The sequence below is a fragment of the Lolium perenne genome, chromosome 5 (genome assembly GCF_019359855.2).
Source record: "Lolium perenne isolate Kyuss_39 chromosome 5, Kyuss_2.0, whole genome shotgun sequence".
In the NCBI taxonomy this organism is placed as follows: domain Eukaryota; kingdom Viridiplantae; phylum Streptophyta; class Magnoliopsida; order Poales; family Poaceae; genus Lolium; species Lolium perenne.
This window is the reverse complement of record NC_067248.2, coordinates 35143490-35165607: the sequence shown is the minus strand read 5'-3', so window position 1 is coordinate 35165607 and position 22118 is coordinate 35143490. Positions and strand designations below refer to the sequence as shown.

The 22118-nt window shown below is 40.4% G+C and overlaps 1 long non-coding RNA gene across 1 annotated transcript; it reads right to left on the bottom strand.

Moving 5' to 3' along the window:
* Positions 1-17900: 17900 nt before the first annotated feature.
* Positions 17901-20461, bottom strand: LOC139831234 (uncharacterized). Its single transcript, XR_011745909.1, has 3 exons — positions 20230-20461; positions 19150-19209; positions 17901-18120 (listed from the first exon to the last, which is right to left on the bottom strand). It is a non-coding gene; the product is annotated as an uncharacterized lncRNA (long non-coding RNA).
* Between the last annotated feature and the right edge of the window lie 1657 nt (positions 20462-22118).

The window sequence follows — 22118 nt, the reverse complement described above, 5'->3', positions numbered from 1 at the left end:
ACTTGTTCTACATGTCATTGGAAGTAGTATCAACTATCTTCTCGTGCCATTGCTCTCATATTGCTATTACTGCTGCTGTGTTATCAGCATTACTCGCTCTCATATTACTGCTACTTTCACATCACCCATGTTGCTAGTGCTTTTCCAGGTGCAGCTGAATTGACAACTCAGTTGTTAAGGCTTATAAGTATTCTTTACCTCCCCTTGTGTCGAATCAATAAATTTTGGTTATACTACCCTCGAAGACTATCGCGATCCCCTATACTTGTGGGTCATCACCAGTAAGTTGCTGAAACTTTGCAGAATTCTATAAAATTCATTTCAACTCAGAAAAATATAAATAATATATCAAAATGTTCACAAAAATAAACTCTATTCAAATAAAATATAAAATAAAAATGTGTGTCAAAATAAAAATTCACTTATTTTTAATTTTGTTAATTATGCCTTTTCAATTATTTGAAATCCAATTTGAAATCAATAAATTAGATAAGTTCAAAATTAAATATTAGTTATTCAGTAACTAAGTAAAATGATAGGATTAATTTTATTTATAATATTTGCATTAACTTAATTATTAGTGATAATTCATAAACCCTAAATTGCCTATTGCTATTTTATATTTTCTTTAAATAGTAATAACTCAAGAAAATATTATAAGCCAATATTATTTTGGTAAATCAAAACTTATTTACTTAAACATCTTTAGTTAACAAGTTAATTATTTTAAAACCTAATAACAATTATTAAACCCTGATTCTTAATTAAACCTAAATAGGAGTTACCCTAATTATTAATTCTTGTGGAAGTTAACAAAATGTCAAACCATTACTAATTATGCTTCAAAGTAATTATTTACCACACCTATATTTCTAATCATCATTTTAGGAGTTGTACCATAATTTAGAAACCCTAGTTTCAAATTGAGTAAGACCTGGATCCCGTTATTTCATGTGATCATTCCACCTTAGAAGCAACTCTAAAACCCTAATTATGTGTCACATGTGATCATGTGAGATTTACTTGACATATAGAACCCTAATAAGCCACAATTGAATGCATGCTTATGATCCACTAGCATAGGACCAAGTCACATAAGATTACCATTTCATGTTCCTATTCTTAATTAAAACCTATATGATTCACTAATATCACTTAGGTATAAACCCTAACTTGTTAATTGGATTAGTACCATTGATCACCACTCTTATATACCATACCATTAGGATCAACCTTAATCATCATAATTTAGTAGAACTATAATTATGAACCCTAGTATCAACCTTGTGTAATACTTCACAACACATGTTCCTATTCCACTAAACCCTACTTAGGAAATGATAAGCCACTTAGCTTAGAAACCATTAGAGATTATTTAGTAAAGCAAATATGAAGCCATAGTAACCCTAATAGCTAATTTATAGAACCATCTTAATAACCATCCTTTGATATGATACTTAGAAGAAACCATAGTAATAAACCTACCAATACTTGCCACATATAAACCAATTCAACTTAAGAACCCAATTAGTTCCTATTAGTGAAACTAAATGAATCCAATCGTAAACCCTAGAAGCCATAGCACCTATGTATAGTAGTTCATATTCTTATTCAACATGTTCTTCAAAAGTTATTCTTTTGAAGTACAGATGTCAATCAAACCTTAGAAGCCCTAATCCTTCTTTGAAATACTCATTATTTCTTAAACAACATGTTCTTCAAAAGTTATTCTTTTGAAGTATAATATAAGTAATCATCAACCATGTTCTGTAAAACTTAAAATTGACAACTGTTCTTTACATATTATTCCACCACTATTCTTTATGTGTATGATTGTTATGATGTCTTATATCACTTGGTTATGATGCTAATATAACCAAACCCTAATAAGAACCTTGTTTGAGAACCATTCTAAAAGTGCAACCAACCCTAAAGAAATATTTACAACTCATACATCCTAAATCATCGAGGTTAGGTTACGCTCGGGACGATTGCATCTCATACTATGCATTATAGCATCTTTGCCAGTTCTTTAAACATTGTCCTTACTGGACGATGATGGTATTTTAGCATTTGGAGTTATCATGTATCGAAGCTTTTGCCTGCATAATCTTGCAGTCAAGAAAGGCAAGTTCATCGCTTGCTCATGTCATTTGAGTATTTTTACCAAATTACTTGCAAAGTACTATGTTTATCACTATTGCATAAAAAGCAAAACCACTATTTTCATAACTATGAATATGACTACGTGGTGGGCAATGGAACCATGGATTGTGTTGATATGGTGGAGGTTCCATTGCAAGGGTCTATATCCATCTGGGATTAAACAACAAATGTCGTCCAGTGATTCTTGTGCCGTAATACCCGTGTTAACCATAAGATCTGGAGTGGGACGGAATAGTCAATTGTATTTCCACCTCTTGTACATCAACGGATGCGCTTTACCGTAGGCACTTGTATTCCAAGGGGGCAAGCGGTAGGCTGGGGAAGCCCTAAGTCCCTGATGGCGTGTATTTCACACGTTCGTTGGGCAACCCCAAGAGGAAGGTATGATGCGCACAGCAGCAAGTTTTCCCTCAGAAAGAAACCAAGGTTTATCGAACCAGGAGGAGCCAAGAAGCACGTTGAAGGTTGATGGCGGCGGGATGTAGTGCGGCGCAACACCAGGGATTCCGGCGCCAACGTGGAACCTGCACAACACAACCAAAGTACTTTGCCCCAACGAAACAGTGAGGTTGTCAATCTCACCGGCTTGCTGTAACAAAGGATTAACCGTATTGTGTGGAAGATGATTGTTTGCAGAAAACAGTAGAACAGTATTGCAGTAGATTGTATTTCAGTAAAGAGAATTGGACCGGGGTCCACAGTTCACTAGAGGTGTCTCTCCCATAAGACGAACAGCATGTTGGGTGAACAAATTACAGTTGGGCAATTGACAAATAAAGAGAGCATGACCATGCACATACATATCATGATGAGTATAGTGAGATTTAATTGGGCATTACGACAAAGTACATAGACCGCCATCCAACTGCATCTATGCCTAAAAAGTCCACCTTCAGGTTATCATCCGAACCCCCTCCAGTATTAAGTTGCAAAGCAACAGACAATTGCATTAAGTATGGTGCGTAATGTAATCAACAACTACATCCTTAGACATAGCATCAATGTTTTATCCCTAGTGGCAACAGCACAACACAACCTTAGAACTTTCTGTCACTGTCCCAGGTGTTAATGCAGGCATGAACCCACTATCGAGCATAAATACTCCCTCTTGGAGTTACAAGCATCTACTTGGCCAGAGCATCTACTAGTAACGGAGAGCATGCAAGATCATAAACAACACATAGATATAACTTTGATAATCAACATAACAAGTATTCTCTATTCATCGGATCCCAACAAACGCAACATATAGAATTACAGATAGATGATCTTGATCATGTTAGGCAGCTCACAAGATCCGACAATGATAGCACAATGGGGAGAAGACAACCATCTAGCTACTGCTATGGACCCATAGTCCAGGGGTAGACTACTCACACATCACACCGGAGGCGACCATGGCGGCGTAGAGTCCTCCGGGAGATGATTCCCCTCTCCGGCAGGGTGCCGGAGGCGATCTCCTGGATCCCCCGAGATGGGATCGGCGGCGGCGGCGTCTCTGGAAGGTTTTCCGTATCGTGGCTCTCGGTACTGGGGTTTTCGTCACGGAGACTTTTTATAGGCGAAAGGGCAGGTCAAGAGGCGGCACGGGGGCCCCACACCACAGGGCCGCGCGGCCAAGGGGGGGCCGCGCCGCCCTAGGGTGTGGCCCCTCCGTGGCCCCTCTTCGTCTCTCCTTCGGACTTCTGGAAGCTTCGTGAGAAAATAGGCCCCTGGGCTTTGATTTCGTCCAATTCCGAGAATATTTCCTTACTAGGATTTCTGAAACCAAAAACAGCAGAAAAACGACAGCGGCACTTCGGCATCTTGTTAATAGGTTAGTTCCAGAAAATGCACGAATATGACATAAAGTGTGCATAAAACATGTAGATAACATCAATAATGTGGCATGGAACATAAGAAATTATCGATACGTCGGAGACGTATCAGCATCCCCAAGCTTAGTTCTGCTCGTCCCGAGCAGGTAAAACGATAACACAGATAATTTCTGGAGTGACATGCCATCATAATCTTGATCATACTATTTGTAAAGCATATGAGCTGAGATCAAATCATTCAAAGCAAGTATCTTTATTGACATAAGAGATGATAATGCAAGAGTTAGACAAGCTAAAAGTTTTCATGAACTATTGCTTTAAAGACATGCAACCGTACAAAGTTCATTAAAGATGTATTAAGTATTCAGCATAGAAGTTCTATCCTTCATTCCAAGCATCAAGTAAATTTTCACAACATAAGAAGGATTCAGTCAAGTAAACATAAACATGAACATCATGAATCAACTGTTTCGAAGTCTACTCAACCGGTGAGCGCAAGCATTTGGTATTAGCACCAGGATGTTATGGCATAAAGAACGTTAATGGGGGTTTGGAAGGCCAAATGGAAGAAAGGCTTGCAAAGCTGTAAATGACCATTAGACAAGAGGAAACCTTATGATCGAAGCTATGCAAGGAGTAGTGATTGCCATGCAACGGATGCACATAGAGCTATATGTGTATGAAAGCTCTCCAATGGAACTAGTGGGGTGCATCCAACTTGGTTGCTCACGAAGACCTAGAGCACTTTTGAGGAGGCTCATCATTGGAATATACAACCCAAGTTCTATAGTGTAAATTCCCCACATAGTTATACTAGTAAAACATGAAAACTCTCTCATATGAATGTAGGTGCTGAACATGAGCACAAATGATGACTATGAATAATGCTGGTGCTAAAACATGAGCACAAGTGTGGATAAAAGATAGTAATGCTGCCCCCTTTTTCTTTATTCTCTTTTTTTTTCTTTTTTTTTCTTTTTTTTTCTTTTTTTTTCTTTCTTTTCAGTTTTTTCTTTCTTCTCTTTTTGTTTTCTTTTTGATGGCCTCCACGGCTCTTTCCATTTTTAGGGGCAACATCCTAATATGACAACACACTTTTTGGTACAAATAACTCATAATGAATGAAACATGATGTATGAAACTGTATGCCTCTGCCAGTGTAGCAGGATGTGCAATGATCTAGCGTAACATGGGTAAACCACACATCAGCTGTATATGATCATGCAAAGCAATATATAAATAATAAATGACAACATGGCATGTAATGTAAAAATGGATGTTGCATGGCAATATATCTCGGAACAGCTATGGAAATGCTGTGGTAGGTAGGTATGGTGGTTGTTTTGAGGAGATGTATGGGCTTATGTGTAGGAGAACAAGAGAAAGTTCTCCCACGGGTTTGGATGTACCGGCGAAGTATGCACAATTCTCAATGTGAGCAAAAGGCAATGCACAGTACCGAAGAGGCTAGCAAATTTGGATGGTGGAAGTGCCAAAAACCGTAGCTTAACATTAGTCAAAAAGAACTCACAAGCTTATTGCAAACAACTAGCAGGTTCATCATTAAGAGCATGATTAAAATTTACTCCAAGGAGGGCCGTTCACGGTGGCACAAGTACCCCGCTAGCTCCCTCGACCTTCAGCACAACTTAGTTATTACGATGAACTCTCAGACATGGAAAGCTATCAAGTCCAACTACGCCTTCAACTATTTAAATAGAGTTTGTAGTACGGCACAAGCTTAAAGACAACAATCCACTACTAATTTTAACTCATTTATCCAGCAAGCCTTACCATCTAAATATCTCAAAACATTTGCAAAGAATCAAGTTATCAAAGCTCAATGTTCTACAAGTATTTTATTATACACTACCACATGCAACATTTCCCGTTTCCAACCATACAACAATTTAACGAAGAAGAAACTTTGCCATGAATATTATGAGTAAAGCCTAAGGACATACTTGTCCATATGCTACAGCGGAGCGTGTCTCTCTCCCACACAATGAATGCTAGGATCCATTTTATTCAAACAAAACAAAAAACAAAAACAAACCGACGCTCCAAGAAAAAGCACATAAGATGTGATGGAATAAAAATATAGTTTCAGGGGAGGAACCTGATAATGTTGTCGATGAAGAAGGGGATGCCTTGGGCATCCCCAAGCTTAGACGCTTGAGTCTTCTTGATATATGCAGGGGTGAACCACCGGGTGCATCCCCAAGCTTAGAGCTTTCACTCTCCTTGATCATGTTGCATCATACTCCTCTCTTGATCCTTGAAAACTTCCTCCACACCAAACTCGAAACAACTCATTAGAGGGTTAGTGCACAATAAAAATTAACATATTCAGAGGTGACACAATCATTCTTAACACTTCTGGACATTGCGTAATGCTACTGGATATTAGTGGATCAAAGAAATTCATCCAACATAGCGAAAGAGGCAATGCGAAATAAAAGGCAGAATCTGTCAAAACAGAACAGTTCGTATTGACGAATTTTAAAATGGCACCAGACTTGCTCAAATGAAAATGCTCAAATTTAATGAAAGTTGCGTACATATCTGAGGATCATGCACGTAAATTGGCTTAATTTTCTGAGTTACCTACAGGGAGGTGGACCCAGATTCGTGACAGCAAAGAAATCTGGAACTGTGCAGTAATCCAAATCTAGTACTTACTTTTCTATCAACGGCTTAACTTGGCACAACAAAACACAAAACTAAGATAAGGAGAGGTTGCTACAGTAGTAAACAACTTCCAAGACACAAAATAAAAACAAAGTACTGTAGGTAAAAACATGGGTTGTCTCCCATAAGCGCTTTTCTTTAACGCCTTTCAGCTAGGCGCAGAAGTGTTTATCAAGTGTTATCGGAGGGTGGTGTATTCTCAGCGGGGTGTGGAGTTTTCTCAACTATGCATACTATCTTTTCTATGTGAGTTTCAGAGGCTCCCTTTTCATTAGTCTTGGGCTTGCTACTCTCATCAAACAAATCTTCAGGAACAATCCAATCAAAATTCTTTTCTAGTGCCTCACACATTCCCAAGAGCTTGCAAGGTATTGATGTTTTAATATCCCCCTCATAATTAACTTCATTAGTGTACTTTTGTCTATCCTTTTCTATCTTCTCAAGGGTACTAGCAAAGTTGGTATAAGAGCCTAGCATATTATATTTAGTGAAAACTTTTCTAGCTTCTCTCGCTATTCCCCCAAATTCTTTAAGAAGGGTTTCTAATACAAAATCTTTCTTTTCTCCTTCTTCCATATCACTGAGTGTAAGAAACATATGTTGAATCACAGGATTAAGGTTAACAAATCTAGCTTCTAACGCGTGTACTAAAGAAGCGACAGCAATTTCATAAGTGGGAGCAAGTTCTACCAAGTGTCTATCTTCAAAATCTTCGACCGTACTAATATGAGTGAAAAAATCTTCTATATTGTCTTTCCCAAGGATAGATCCTCGGCCTACCGGTACACCTTTAAGAACAAACTTAGGAGGAAACATGATGAAATAAGTAAAGTAAATGCAAGTAACTAATTTTTTTGTGTTTTTGATATAGCAAACAAGATAACAAGTAAAGTAAAACTAGCAACTAATTTTTTTGTATTTTGATTTAGTGCAGCAAACAAAGTAGTAAATAAAACTAAGCAAGACAAAAACAAAGTAAAGAGATTGAGAAGTGGAGACTCCCCTTGCAGCGTGTCTTGATCTCCCCGGCAACGGCGCCAGAAAATATGCTTGATGGCGTGTATTTCACACGTTCGTTGGGCAACCCCAAGAGGAAGGTATGATGCGCACAGCAGCAAGTTTTCCCTCAGAAAGAAACCAAGGTTTATCGAACCAGGAGGAGCCAAGAAGCACGTTGAAGGTTGATGGTGGCGGGATGTAGTGCAGCGCAACACCAGGGATTCCGGCGCCAACGTGGAACCTGCACAACACAACCAAAGTACTTTGCCCCAACGAAACAGTGAGGTTGTCAATCTCACCGGCTTGCTGTAACAAAGGATTAACCGTATTGTGTGGAAGATGATTGTTTGCAGAAAACAGAGAACAAAGATGGCAAGAGATTGTATTTCAAGAAAGAGAATTGGACCGGGGTCCACAGTTCACTAGAGGTGTCTCTCCCATAAGACGAACAGCATGTTGGGTGAACAAATTACAGTTGGGCAATTGAAAAATAAAGAGAGCATGACCATGCACATACATATCATGATGAGTATAGTGAGATTTAATTGGGCATTACGACAAAGTACATAGACCGCCATCCAACTGCATCTATGCCTAAAAAGTCCACCTTCAGGTTATCATCCGAACCCCCTCCAGTATTAAGTTGCAAAGCAACAGACAATTGCATTAAGTATGGTGCGTAATGTAATCAACAACTACATCCTTAGACATAGCATCAATGTTTTATCCCTAGTGGCAACAGCACAACACAACCTTAGAACTTTCTCACATGTCCCGGTGTTAATGCAGGCATGAACCCACTATCGAGCATAAATACTCCCTCTTGGAGTTACAAGCATCTACTTGGCCAGAGCATCTACTAGTAACGGAGAGCATGCAAGATCATAAACAACACATAGATATAACTTTGATAATCAACATAACAAGTATTCTCTATTCATCGGATCCCAACAAACGCAACATATAGAATTACAGATAGATGATCTTGATCATGTTAGGCAGCTCACAAGATCCGACAATGATAGCACAATGGGGAGAAGACAACCATCTAGCTACTGCTATGGACCCATAGTCCAGGGGTAGACTACTCACACATCACACCGGAGGCGACCATGGCGGCGTAGAGTCCTCCGGGAGATGATTCCCCTCTCCGGCAGGGTGCCGGAGGCGATCTCCTGGATCCCCCGAGATGGGATCGGCGGCGGCGGCGTCTCTGGAAGGTTTTCCGTATCGTGGCTCTCGGTACTGGGGTTTTCGTCACGGAGACTTTTTATAGGCGAAAGGGCAGGTCAAGAGGCGGCACGGGGGCCCCACACCACAGGGCCGCGCGGCCAAGGGGGGTGCCGCGCCGCCCTAGGGTGTGGCCCCTCCGTGGCCCCTCTTCGTCTCTCCTTCGGACTTCTGGAAGCTTCGTGAGAAAATAGGCCCCTGGGCTTTGATTTCGTCCAATTCCGAGAATATTTCCTTACTAGGATTTCTGAAACCAAAAACAGCAGAAAACAAAGAATCGGCACTTCGGCATCTTGTTAATAGGTTAGTTCTAGAAAATGCACGAATATGACATAAAGTGTGCATAAAACATGTAGATAACATCAATAATGTGGCATGGAACATAAGAAATTATCGATACGTCGGAGACGTATCAGTCCCCACGGTAGAGACCGTAGACACTTGTCCGGTAGGCTGGGGAAGCCCTAAGTCCCCACGGTATTGCGGTCTATGATGGGTTGCAGCTACCGGCGAAGGAGTTCATGGTAGAGACCTGAACTGTTGTCGTGGTCGGGGTCCGTCCTTAAGTGGTGTAAGTGGACCGACGAGGACCCAGGGTCAGAGTTTGCAACAAAAGGGTGGGTGTGCGAGGTAGCGGAGGAATATGATTGGCTAGGACCTTATACCGGGCCTCACACCAAACGAAGTGTGGACGGGAAAGCTGCCCGGTTGGCACCAAGGTTAAGATCTCTTATGGGTAAAGCAACACACCTCTGCAGAGTGTAATGAATCGTGACCTGTCACTCCCTGTTCCGGGATATGGAACTGCGAACGCTGCCGGAAAGGAGCTCCATGAAGTTCTAGTAAACCGGTGAAGGCTGACGGACATAGTTCTTCTGAATAAAAGCAACCTTTTGAAGAAATGAATATGAAAACTTGCATTGGCCTATGACTTTCTAGTCTATGGCTGTAGCTAGTGCATGATACACCTATTTCCTAATATGAACTTGCTGAGTACGCTCGTACTCATTCTTGTTAGGATGATCTCCTCGCGTCCGAGCCCAACGGCTCGAACTCGGACCCTTGACCTCGTCCGCGCCCTGATCGGGGGCGCCCAACCGCATCTGGTTGGTGGGCCCCTGTCTCCTGCGCAATAAAGAGAGGTGGGGGTCGGTGGCACTCAGCACGAGGTGATCTGGAGCTGCCACACGCCCCACTTACAGACCCACCGATTAGGGTTTGCGCAGTGCCGACGGGAAGCTCCGCCGCCACCTCTCGCTCGACCTCACGCCGTCGCCACCATGTCCAGATCGGCGAGCTCCACCTCCAATGGAGAAGGTAAACTGACAGTATCCCTCTCCTACCCGGCCATGATCTAGCCTAGATGATCCTAGCAATCTATCATTGGCATCAGAGCCTGTTGCTAGTTGTAGATCTTGTCTGTTTTCGGGTAGACAGGAAAATTAAAGACGTAAACCCTAGTCCCTAGATCGATCCCGAAACCATAGTTCATACCGTGAGACAAAGAAAACCAAAACCCTAATAAGTAAAGAAGGGCAAAGAGAGGGGGCAAAGCTGCGCCGCCATCTGGCCGCGCCTAACCCAACCACACGGGGCAAAGAAAGCAAACACCGGCTGCCGCTGCTTTTGGCCGTGGCACCGGCAAAGAAAATCGCGCCGCCACTGAGCCGCCTCGGGCAGCTGCTGCTCAAGCTCATGGCGCCGGCAAAGGAAAGAAAAGAGCACCACCTCTTGAGCCGCTTGCCGACGGTGCGCCCACGCAAGGGTGCACGCACGCGCCGGCAAGAGGGCCAAAGGGGGCGCTGCTGCTGCTTCTCCTGGTCGCCGTCGATGTATGGTGGCTGTGGGAGAAGGGAGGAGCTCCGCCGTGGCCGGCGAGCTCACAGACGGGGCGGCGCCGCGCGGAAGGCTGCTGCTAGGCGGGGCAGGCGCGGGCTACTGCCGCCGTCACCGGCAGCGAGCGAGCGGGACGGGGCAGCGCGCGCGGAGGACAAGCCTCTCCGCCGCCGCCGGGACAGAGAGACACGAAAGGGGCGCAGTCAAATGAATCTAGAGTTAGGGTTTTTGGCGGTTGGGGCCATTTATACCGGCCGAAAGAGGCGCCCGACCGTCGGATTCAATCCGACGGCCAGGAGCGTGCGGGCAGGCTCTCCGCGTGGGCTCGGTGTGCGGGCCGCGTGGGTGCCGTCTGTGGGCCGCGTCGGCGCCGTGTTTTGGGCCGCGTGGAGGCCTCGGTGAAACAACAGACGGGCAGCGTGGCAGGCCGCGTGAGCGACGCGGGCCAGGCCGCGTTAGCAGGCTGCCGCGTACAGCCCGCGTGGGCGCAGCGTTGCTGTACGCCGCTCGGTGCGTGCATGCAGCGTGGGCCGCGGGCCACGTGAGCACAGCAACAACAGTTTTTTACTGTTTTATGTTTTTCCAGAGGCATTTTTTAGGCAGTTTTGGGTCAATTTTGGCCTAATTTTGTCCAAGTTTTTTTCTGAATAAATAGAACCAACGTGATATTTGTTTAGGAATTAAAAGTGAAAGACATGCCTCTGGAAAGTTCAAAAGTTAATAGTTTAAAGTAAAGGTTTCCGCTGCAATAGTAAAAGAAGCATTTTTGTCAAGTTTTTTTCCTGAGCAAATTGAACCAACGCGATATTTGTTTTAGGAAATTAAAAAGTAATAGAGATGCTTCTGAAAGTTTTAAAGTTTAATGAATTCAAAGTTTCCGCTGCAAATACTTAAAGATGCATTTTAAATTTGAAAAATGCAAAAGTGATGATTAAAATTTAAAGGGTTGATTAAAAGTGATTGTTGAAACAATTATGATCATGTCAAAATGGCCAACGTTATTAATGGCATGATCATATTTTGTTGTAATTATATGGGCAAAAGTGACAGTTAAAATTTTAAAGAGATGATTAAAGTGATCATTGTGACAATTATGGTTCTGTTATTTTTTGACCAACGTTATTAATGACATGATCATGATTTGTTGCAATAAGAGGCGCATTTATCTCTATTTCTGCCCAACGGTGATATAGATATAATTGCACAAAGAGTTGTATGTTCTAATTTTGACCAACGTTGGATTATTGCATGCAATTGTTGTTATAATCTCATTTCATTTTGGTTTAAAGGAGGGTACTACTTGATGAGCTGCATCAAGGATGTTCCAACCCTCAAAGGTGACAACTACACTTAATGGAGAAAAGAAGGTCGATTTGTGCTGAGGTGGACTGGGTTCCCACAGCCGGTCAGACCAAACGATCCAGTCAGAAATGACAAGGATGATGATGCTGCATGACAGTATAAAAGGTGGCTAAGTGTCATTTATAAAGAATACAATTGAGAACGCTATTGTGGGCTCAATTGCAGAGCGTGCTTCCATAGGGGAGTATCTTGAAAGAATAAAGAGTCAGTTCGCTGGTTCTTCAAAGATATGTGCGACCCAGCTGCTGTAGCAACTAGTGACAGAACAGTACACATGGACAGGAAGGACATGGCAAGTGTGCTATATGGTGTAATAATGCTTATGTGGGTGTTGTCTGTGTGTAATGTGAGTGAAAAGTGTTGTCCGCGTTGGACAAAGAACAAAAGAAAAGAACGGATGAATCATCGAAATTATGGCATTGTCGCTTATGCCATATTTCGAGGGGGAGAATAGAAAGACTTGTTAAAAATGGTATTCTTCCTCCATTAAAATTCTCAGACATAGAACAGTGCATCGATTGCATTAAAGGAAAATTTGTAAAGCAAATTAAAAAGGGTGCAAATCGAAGCACATCAACACTAGAAATAATTCACACCGATATGTGTGGACCAATTCCTGTGAAAAGTGTGGATGGCTATGATTCGTTCATAACATTCATGCAAAGCTGAAGTTGAAAATCAGCATGATAAAAGAATAAAGATAGTCATGTCTGATCGTGGAGGGGAGTACTACGATCAACATACTCCATATGGCCAAGTCCCTGGACCTTTTGCAAGGTTCCTACAGGAGACTGGAATAGTCGCCCAGTACTCGATGCCGGGCGAACCTCAGCAGAATGGAGTAGCTGAAAGGCGCAACCGTACCCTTATGAATATGGTGCGTGATGTCTACGGGAGCTTCTATTCTTGTAGACAGTGTTGGGCCTCCAAGAGCAGAGGTTTGTAGAACAGCAGCAAGTTTCCCTTAAGTGGATCACCCAAGGTTTATCGATCTCAGGGAGGAAGAGGTCAAAGATATCCCTCTCAAGCAACCCTGCAGCCACAAAGCAAGAAGTCTCTTGTGTCCCCAACACACCTAATACAATAGGTGCACTAGTTCGGCGAAGAGGTAGTGAGATACAAATAATATGGATGAGTATGAGTGATAATAGCAATCCGAGTAAAATATGGCAGCGAGTAAACATTCAACAAAACAGTAAACAAACGGAGATTCGATGCTTGGAAGCAAGGCCCAGGGATCCTGCTTTCACTAGTGGACACTCTCAACAAAGATCACATAATAGGACTACTCTACACCCTCTTGTTGGATGATGAACACCACTAACTGTGTAGGATTACACGAACCCTCAATGCCGGAGTTAACAAGCTCCACAATATTCAATGTTCATATTTAAATAACCTTAGAGTGTAAGATAGATCAACACAATCACACCGAGAACTAACATAGCATGCACACTGTCACCATAACACTATGAAGGAGGCATAGATCATATCAATACTAACATAGCAATAGTTAACTTCACAATCTACAAGAGATCACAATCATAGCATAAACCAAGTACTACACGGCGCACACACTGTCACCATTACACCACGGAGGAGGAATAGACTACTTTAATAACATCACTAGAGTAGCACATAGATAATATTCAACTTGATCACAAAGAGAGAGAGATGAACCACATAGCTACAGCGGAGCCCTCAGCCCCGGGGGTGAATTACTCCCTCCTCATCATGGAGGCAGCGATGGCGGTGAAGATGGCGGTGGAGACGGCGGTGGAGATGGCTCCGGGGGCAATTCCCCGTCCCGGCAGGGTGCCGGAACAGAGAGTTATGTCCCCCGAATTGGACTTTCGCGATGGCGGCGGCTCTGGATGGTTTTCTCTGTTTTCGTCGAACTGGTCGATGTTTTTAGGTCAGGGACGATTATATAGGCCGAGAGTCGGAGTCGGAGGGGCCACGGGGTGCCCAGATGATAGGGGGCGCGCCCCCCTTGGGCCGCGCCGCCCTGTGGGGTGGGTCCCCCTGGCACCCCTCTGGCCTTCTCCGGTGCTCTGGAAGCTTCCGGGAATTCTAAGATCTTCGGTGTTGATTTCGTCCGATTCCGAAAATATTTCCTTACTAGGATTTCTGAAACCAAAAACAGCAGAAAACAGCAACTGGCCTTTCGGCATCTCGTCAATAGGTTAGTTCCGGAAAACGCATAAAAATGATATAAAGTGTGAACAAAACATGTCGGTATTGTCATAAAACAAGCATGGAACATCAGAAATTATAGATACGTTGGAGACGTATCAGCATCCCCAAGCTTAGTTCCTACTCGTCCTCGAGTAGGTAAATGAGAAAAGATAATTTCTGAGGTGACATGCTACCAACATAATCTTAATCATACTATTGTAAAGCATATGAGATGAATGCAGCGATTCGAAACAATGTAAATGCAATGAGTAAACAATTGGATCATATAGCAAAGACTTTTCATGAATAGTACTTTCAAGACAAGCATCAATGAGTCTTGCATAAGAGTTACTCATAAAGCAATAAATTCTTAGTAAAGGCATTGAAATAACACAATGGAAGATTAAGTTTCAGCGGTTGCTTTCAACTTGTAACATGTATATCTCATGGATAGTTGTCAATGCAAAGCAATATAACAAGTGCAATAAGCAAGTATGTAAGAATCAATGCACAGTTAACACAATTGTTTGCTTCTAAGATAGAGAGAAATAGGTGAACTGACTCAACATAAAAGTAGAAGAAAGGCCCTTCGCAGAGGGAAGCATTGATTGCTATATTTGTGCTAGAGCTTTGGTTTTGAAAGCAAGAAACAATTTTGTCAACGGTAGTAATAAAGCATATGTGTTATGTAAATTATATCCTACAAGTTGCAAGCCTCATGCATAGTATACTAATAGTGCCCGCACCTTGTCCTAATTAGCTTGGATTACCGGGATTATCGCAATGCACATGTTTTAACCAAGTGTCACAAAGGGGTACCTCTATGCCGCCTGTACAAAGGTCTAAGGAGAAAGCTCGCATTGGATTTCTCGCTATTGATTATTCTCAATTTAGACATCCATACCGGGACAACATAGACAACAGATAATGGACTCCTCTTTTATGCATAAGCATGTAGCAACAATTAATTTTCTCATATGAGATTGAGGATATATGTCCTAAACTGAAACTTCCACCATGGATCATGGCTTTAGTTAGCGGCCCAATGTTCTTCTCTAACAATATGCACGCTCTAACCATAAGGTGGTAAATCGCCCTTACTTCAGACAAGACGAACATGCATAGCAACTCACATGATATTCAACAAAGAGTAGTTGATGGCGTCCCCAGGAACATGGTTATCGCACAACAAGCAACTTAATAAGAGATAAAGTGTATAAGTACATATTCAATACCACAATAGTTTTTAGGCTATTTGTCCCATGAGCTATATATTGCAAAGGTAGAGGATAGAAATTTAAAGGTAGCACTTCAAGCAATTTACTTTGGAATGGCGGAGAAATACCATGTAGTAGGTAGGTATGATGGACTCGAATGGCATAGTGGTTGGCTCAAGGGTTTCGGATGCATAAGAAGTAATCCCTCTCAATACAAGGCTTAGGCTAGCAAGGTTGTTTGAAGCAAACACAAGGATGAACCGGTGCAGCAAAACTCACATAAAAGACATATTGTAAACATTATAAGACTCTACACCGTCTTTCTTGTTGTTCAAACTCAATACTAGAAATTATCTAGACCTTAGAGAGACCAATTATGCAAACCAAATTTTAGCAAGCTCTATGTATTTCTTCATTAATAGGTGCAAAGTATATGATGCAAGAGCTTAAACATGAGCACAACAATTGCCAAGTATCACATTATTCAATACATCATACCAATTACTACATGTAGCATTTTCCGTTTCCAACCATATAACAATTAACGAAGCAGTTTCAACCTTCGCCATGAACATTAAAAGCTAAGAACACATGTGTTCATATGAACCAGCGGAGCGTGTCTCTCTCCCACACAAGTATTTATTCAAACAAAAACAAAAACAAGAAACATACAGACGCTCCAAGTAAAGTACATAAGATGTGACCGAATAAAAATATAGTTTCAAGAGAAGGAACCTGATAATTTATCGATGAAGAAGGGGATGCCTTGGGCAGCCCCAAGCTTAGATGCTTGAGTCTTCTTGAAATATGCAGGGATGAACCACCGGGGCATCCCCAAGCTTAGACTTTTCACTCTTCTTGATTGCATTGTATCATCCTCCTCTCTTGACCCTTGAAAACTTCCTTCACACCAAACTCAAAACAACTCATTAGAGGGTTAGTGCATAATCAAAAATTCACATGTTCAGAGGTGACACAATCATTTTTAACACTTCTGGACATTGCTCAAAGCTACTGGAAGTCAATGGAACAAAGAAATCCATCCCACATAGCAAAAGAAGCAATGCGAAATAAAAGGCAGAATCTGTCAAAACAGAACAGTCCGTAAAGACGAATTTTATTGAGGCACAAGACTTGCTCAAATGAAAATGCTCAAATTGAATGAAAGTTGCGTACTTATCTGGGGATCACTCACGTAAATTGGCATAATTTTCTGAGTTACCTACAGAGAATTTTGCCCAGATTCGTGACAGCAAAGAAATCTGTTTCCGCGCAGTAATCCAAATCTAGTATGAACCTTACTATCAACGACTTTACTTGGCACAACAAAACACAAAACTAAGATAAGGAGAGGTTGCTACAGTAGTAAACAACTTCCAAGACACAAATATAAAACAAAATACTGTAGCAAAATAAACACATGGGTTATCTCCCAAGAAGTTCTTTCTTTATAGCCATTAAGATGGGCTCAGCAGTTTTAATGATCCACTCGCAAGAAATAGTATTTGAAGCAAAAGAGAGCTTCAAGAGGCAAATTCAAAACACATTTAAGTATAACATGCTTCCTATGAAGAGGAATCTTGTACACAAATGAATTCATGAAGAACAAAGTGACAAGCATAAGAGGATAAAACACGAGTAACTTCAAGATTCTCAACATAAAGAGGGGAAACTTAATATTATTAAGATACATATAACCATATTTCCCTCTCTCATAATAACTTTCAGTAGCATCATTGATTAAATCCACAATATACCCATCACTTAAAACATTCTTATCATGGTTCATATGCATAGAAGTATCATTAATTTTGGCATAAGAAGAGTTCTTCTCATTAATAGTAATTGGAGCAAGATTATTATCAAGAGTTTGAACATGGTAAACAAGTTGCATATTAAAAGAATTGTTTTTGGTAATCCAATCATGACTATGATAAGTTTCATAAGGATAGTTATAACCTATATCATAGCATTCTTTATAATAATCATCAAAGATCGGAGGCACAGTGTCATCATAAGAAATAGAATAGTTATCTTTCACAGTCGGTTTATCTATGACCATACCATCATTGTTATTAGAAGGAGATGTATCAAGAACATAATGACCAGTAGCAAAAGGATTTTCAAACACCTCTTCCCCAAGCTTAGAGCTTTCTATATCATTATGGGAGGAAGCATGGATAGCACTGACACTATGGCAATTATTATCATCATCATTTTCAGAATTAGTTTCCCAGAGATTTGCAATATCAAAAGTAATGTGCCCATTCAAATCATGATCGCTAATGTATGTAAAGGGCATAGGAAGATCATCGTATTCAGATTCATTGTAGCACCCTACCTTTTAATAAAGGCAAGATACCTGTGTATAGTGCTATTCCCGGGATCACTGATAGCACACACATTACAAAATACAGTAATCATTGCAATAGTATCAAATTTACTACATCTTTGATCCAGAGGGTAAAGTAAAACCTTACAAATTGCATAGTCACATGGACTAGCTCAGAATAAACACAGCGGAAAGTAAACCAGCAATGAGCCTTCATCATCTTCATGTGCCACAGGCAGTCATGTTGGAATGTAGACTCGAGATCCTACCACGTACTTCTCCTCAGAAAATCCTGCACGTTTGAATATGCAGCCCCACGAATGGAGGTCAGTACAATGATGTACTTGCAAATGACACTTATATGGTGGCAGTTTTGGGCATGACTATCTACATGATATTTGGCAAGTGGAGTTTAGGCAATTTTGCATAAAGCCAATTTTATCCTACATTTTATTTAAAACAAAACATTTTGAAAATCTTTGAATGACATTATGAAATCACACCATGGATAAATCCTCCATGGGTTTTAGAATAATCACATGGTTACATCTCCCATGAGTTTTCAAAGGTTGATACAAAATTTTAAATACATTCATAAAAGGTGATGAGATTCCTCCGTACATTCCCTGCCTAGAAGCTCAAATTGTCCATAACCGGGGACACGGCTAAGATCTTAGGTTTAAACTCTCGAGAGGTTGCGCTCTTTACCCACAATTCGCAACCAAGCCTTTTTTCCAAAATTCTTCATCTTCATTAAGGCCAGAACAAGGTCACCCCGAAGCTTTTCTTTAGTATCCCCTCTACCTACCGGATCCGCCCGTACCCTGAAACTCCACCCGCTGGCGGTACCCTAGGTGAGGTTTCCCACTAAGTACTTAGCTAAGACAGAGCCCATAATGTATTGTGGTTGCACTGGACGCTATCTAAAACAAGGACGACATAATAATCTCTTTAATCCTGGGTGGCAACCCCTATTCAACCGCGCACTCTCAGGCACCCACCCGTCCACTGTTCCATCCCCAGGGATCGGAGCCCTGAGGAGCCGCCCACCACTCAAACAATCCACCCAGGTGATTCATTAAGGGTTGTTAATTTTTACTTTTCAAACCATCACAATCGAAACAATGAAACAACATTTGGCATTTGATGTTGAAGAGCAAAAATAAAGTATCCTATTAATAGGTTCAGGAGTAGCTACACACTACTAGGGTTTGCTAAGCATAGCATAATACTTTTCTTTTGAAAATAAAATCCTACCATGCATACTAGTTTCAAAACACTAATGCATATATAAAATAAGTAGGATTTGAATGTCACTTGCCTTTTCGGTAATCGAAGCGCGTTCACTTCTCTTAATCAAAATACGTGCCTCTCCGTACAACTATAACATAGAATATAGCACAACATAAACACACCATTCAACAACAACAACAAAAATAAACAAACATTCGATATGAACAATCATAGACATGCATGCTATGCACCAATTACTTTCACCAGATAAGTAGTCTGTAAGTGTTGTATTAGGTGTTCTCTGATATGTGCAATGTTAATAAAGTATTCTGGACATTTAATTTGATTTAGAAAAAACCATTAATCGAGTATCTACTTAACATATACAACCTTATTAATTAGCTACTGCAAGCATTATGTGTTGTAAAAATATGAATTTGACCTCTCTGGATAGGCTACACTAGTACAAGATTAGAACAATTGGAATTATTCAAAAATAATTTATAGAATTTGAATTATCTTCGAATTACTGATTTGTATAGATTTTACTAAAGCAAGTTTGTGCACGTGTCAAAGTTGTACAACTCCTATACCAAGTTGAAGTACATGATCTGAGGATTCAAGAAAGTACAAATTTGTTAAATTTGGACCAGTAGATTATTTGATATAATTTTTATAGTGAAAAGGATTAATTAAATCATTTGAATTATGATTCAAAAAATAATACATAACATATACAGTATTCTTGCATATTTGGATTCTACATGTTATAAGCTTTCCAACGATATACAGTTTGCAAATTTTGGACCCTCTGGATGATTTTATAATGAATTTCTAAGTTAGACACATAATCTGATATTTAAAATTTACATTAAAACGAGTTTGACCGAGTTTGACTGAGACGCTGACTGTACTGTATAGTTGACTGCTGACTGTACTGCTGACTGTACCGCTGACTGTACTGCTGACTGTACCACTGACTGCAGTTTGACTTTGACCAGACTGAGTTGACTATGCTGATGTCATGATAATGTCATAAAATTGACAGAAAAATTTGCTCAGATGGAAAAACTTTCAACATCAAAGTTGTATAGAATTAATAGATCTATCTAACGCACAAATTGCTTTTCACAACGTATTAATGTGTTTGACAAGATCTGGGTTATACCTTATAAGATCTGAATCTTGCAACACGATTTTCTCCTTGCTCGGTGAACGAAATAAGGTGAAACTTGCGGCAATTGAAAGATCTTGACGAGAGGAACAACTTCCGTATTGAAGTCATGATGATTCGAGATCGTTTTGAAACTCGATTTGGCTCCGGTTGACTCGAAATAGATTTGTAGATGAGCGATAAATTGGTACTTCAAATGGAAAAACTTTCAACATGAAAGTTGTAGACGATGATCATATCTACATACTCACCAAAGGAATTTGGATTTCTTGGAACGAGCACGAACTAATTGAAGATTCACTTTGTCAGGTCTGACACCTTGCGATGCGAAATTATCCGTGTATGGTGCATGAAAAGAGATGAGATTGGTCGGGATTGAAAGATCTCGACGATATCTACAACTTTCGTGTAGAACCCGAGGTGATTCGAGGTAGTTTTGGTGGTCAAATCAACGAGTTAAGATTTCGTTGATGTAGGATTTCGAGAAGAGGAAAGGGAAAACGAAACTGCGGTCTGGTGGAGAGTTTATATAGACCATAGGTCGGTGGAAAAGGTGGGTCTCGAAGTTAGGAACGCGTAGAAACAAACGGATCTGAAATCGAAGTTGTGTAGCTCAAAAAAAGTTGATTTAAATGGAGATAAGTTTGTCAAACACGAAAATCCTGCGTGCTCACGGTAACCGACCGACTCGGTCGGTTCGGTCCGGCTGGGCCTGCCTACCTGCTGGGCCGGTCGGCCGGGTGGCCGGCCCGATTTCTTTTTTTTTCCTTCTCTTTTTCTTTTTCTCTTTTTACTTGTTTCTTTTATAAAATGAGTTTCGTAACTCCGATTTGAGTGAATCAAATTCCTATAAGTTTGTAAAATTATTCTTCTTCTTATAGGATATCATAAACACTTAAATTTTATAATTTTTTTATTATTATTACAATTATGCTACTATGACTATATGTGGATAGTTTTAACATACGCATACCAAACAACTTTATAAAAAACTGTAAAATTTAAAATAGTGTTTTAGGAAAATAAGAAACCTATTTAAAATCCATTTGTGAAAATAAATAATAATTACATGCACTTGGCCTAATTTGCTACTTTGGCAATATTTTCCAAATATAGTTTTCAATAGTTTGATTTTGTTAAATAGAAATCCATTAAGGATTTGAAAACTTTGAAAGCAAGGATATGTTTGATTTTGAAAATACTTTAAAATAAAAAGTCTTTAAAAATACTATTTTGGAATTAACTTGTAAATAACCTATGAAAAGTTTTAATTCTTTGTGAATTTTCAATCAATTTCAAACAATCAAGCATTAGATTTATTTTTATTTTTCATTCCGAAGTTTAGAAAATTTCGGGATGTGACATTCATTGTCACAATAATTATTAGGAGCAACATATTTACGGTTACCTAGCGTTATCTCATTCACGCGGGGATACGCCGTTACCTCTTTCTTTTTATTCTCCTCCTTCTTCTTCTTCTTCTTCTTCGTTCCCTTCTTCTTTTTCTTCTTCTCTTCCTTCTCCTCGTTCCCTTCTTTAGGAGGAAGAGGCTTGAAGGGTGGCTTGTCCGCATAACCTGATTTACTTTTAGAAACAATAGAAGAAACTTGGGAGGATTCCTCCTTTCCATTAATTAGTTCAAAACACATAGCGGTCCTATCATATTTTGGCAAGGTGTCATCTTCTAAAATATTTTGTATGTAAGTATTTGTATGGCTATTATCAATGCAATAAGAAAAACACCCATGCAGGATATCATCAATATCAAGATCACTCATGTGTAACAAAGAGATTTTTCTCGACAGTTCTTCACACCCCAAAAATAAAGTAAGTTCATCATGCTGATTAGGAGTAATTTCATCATCACAATACAAATTTGCAGC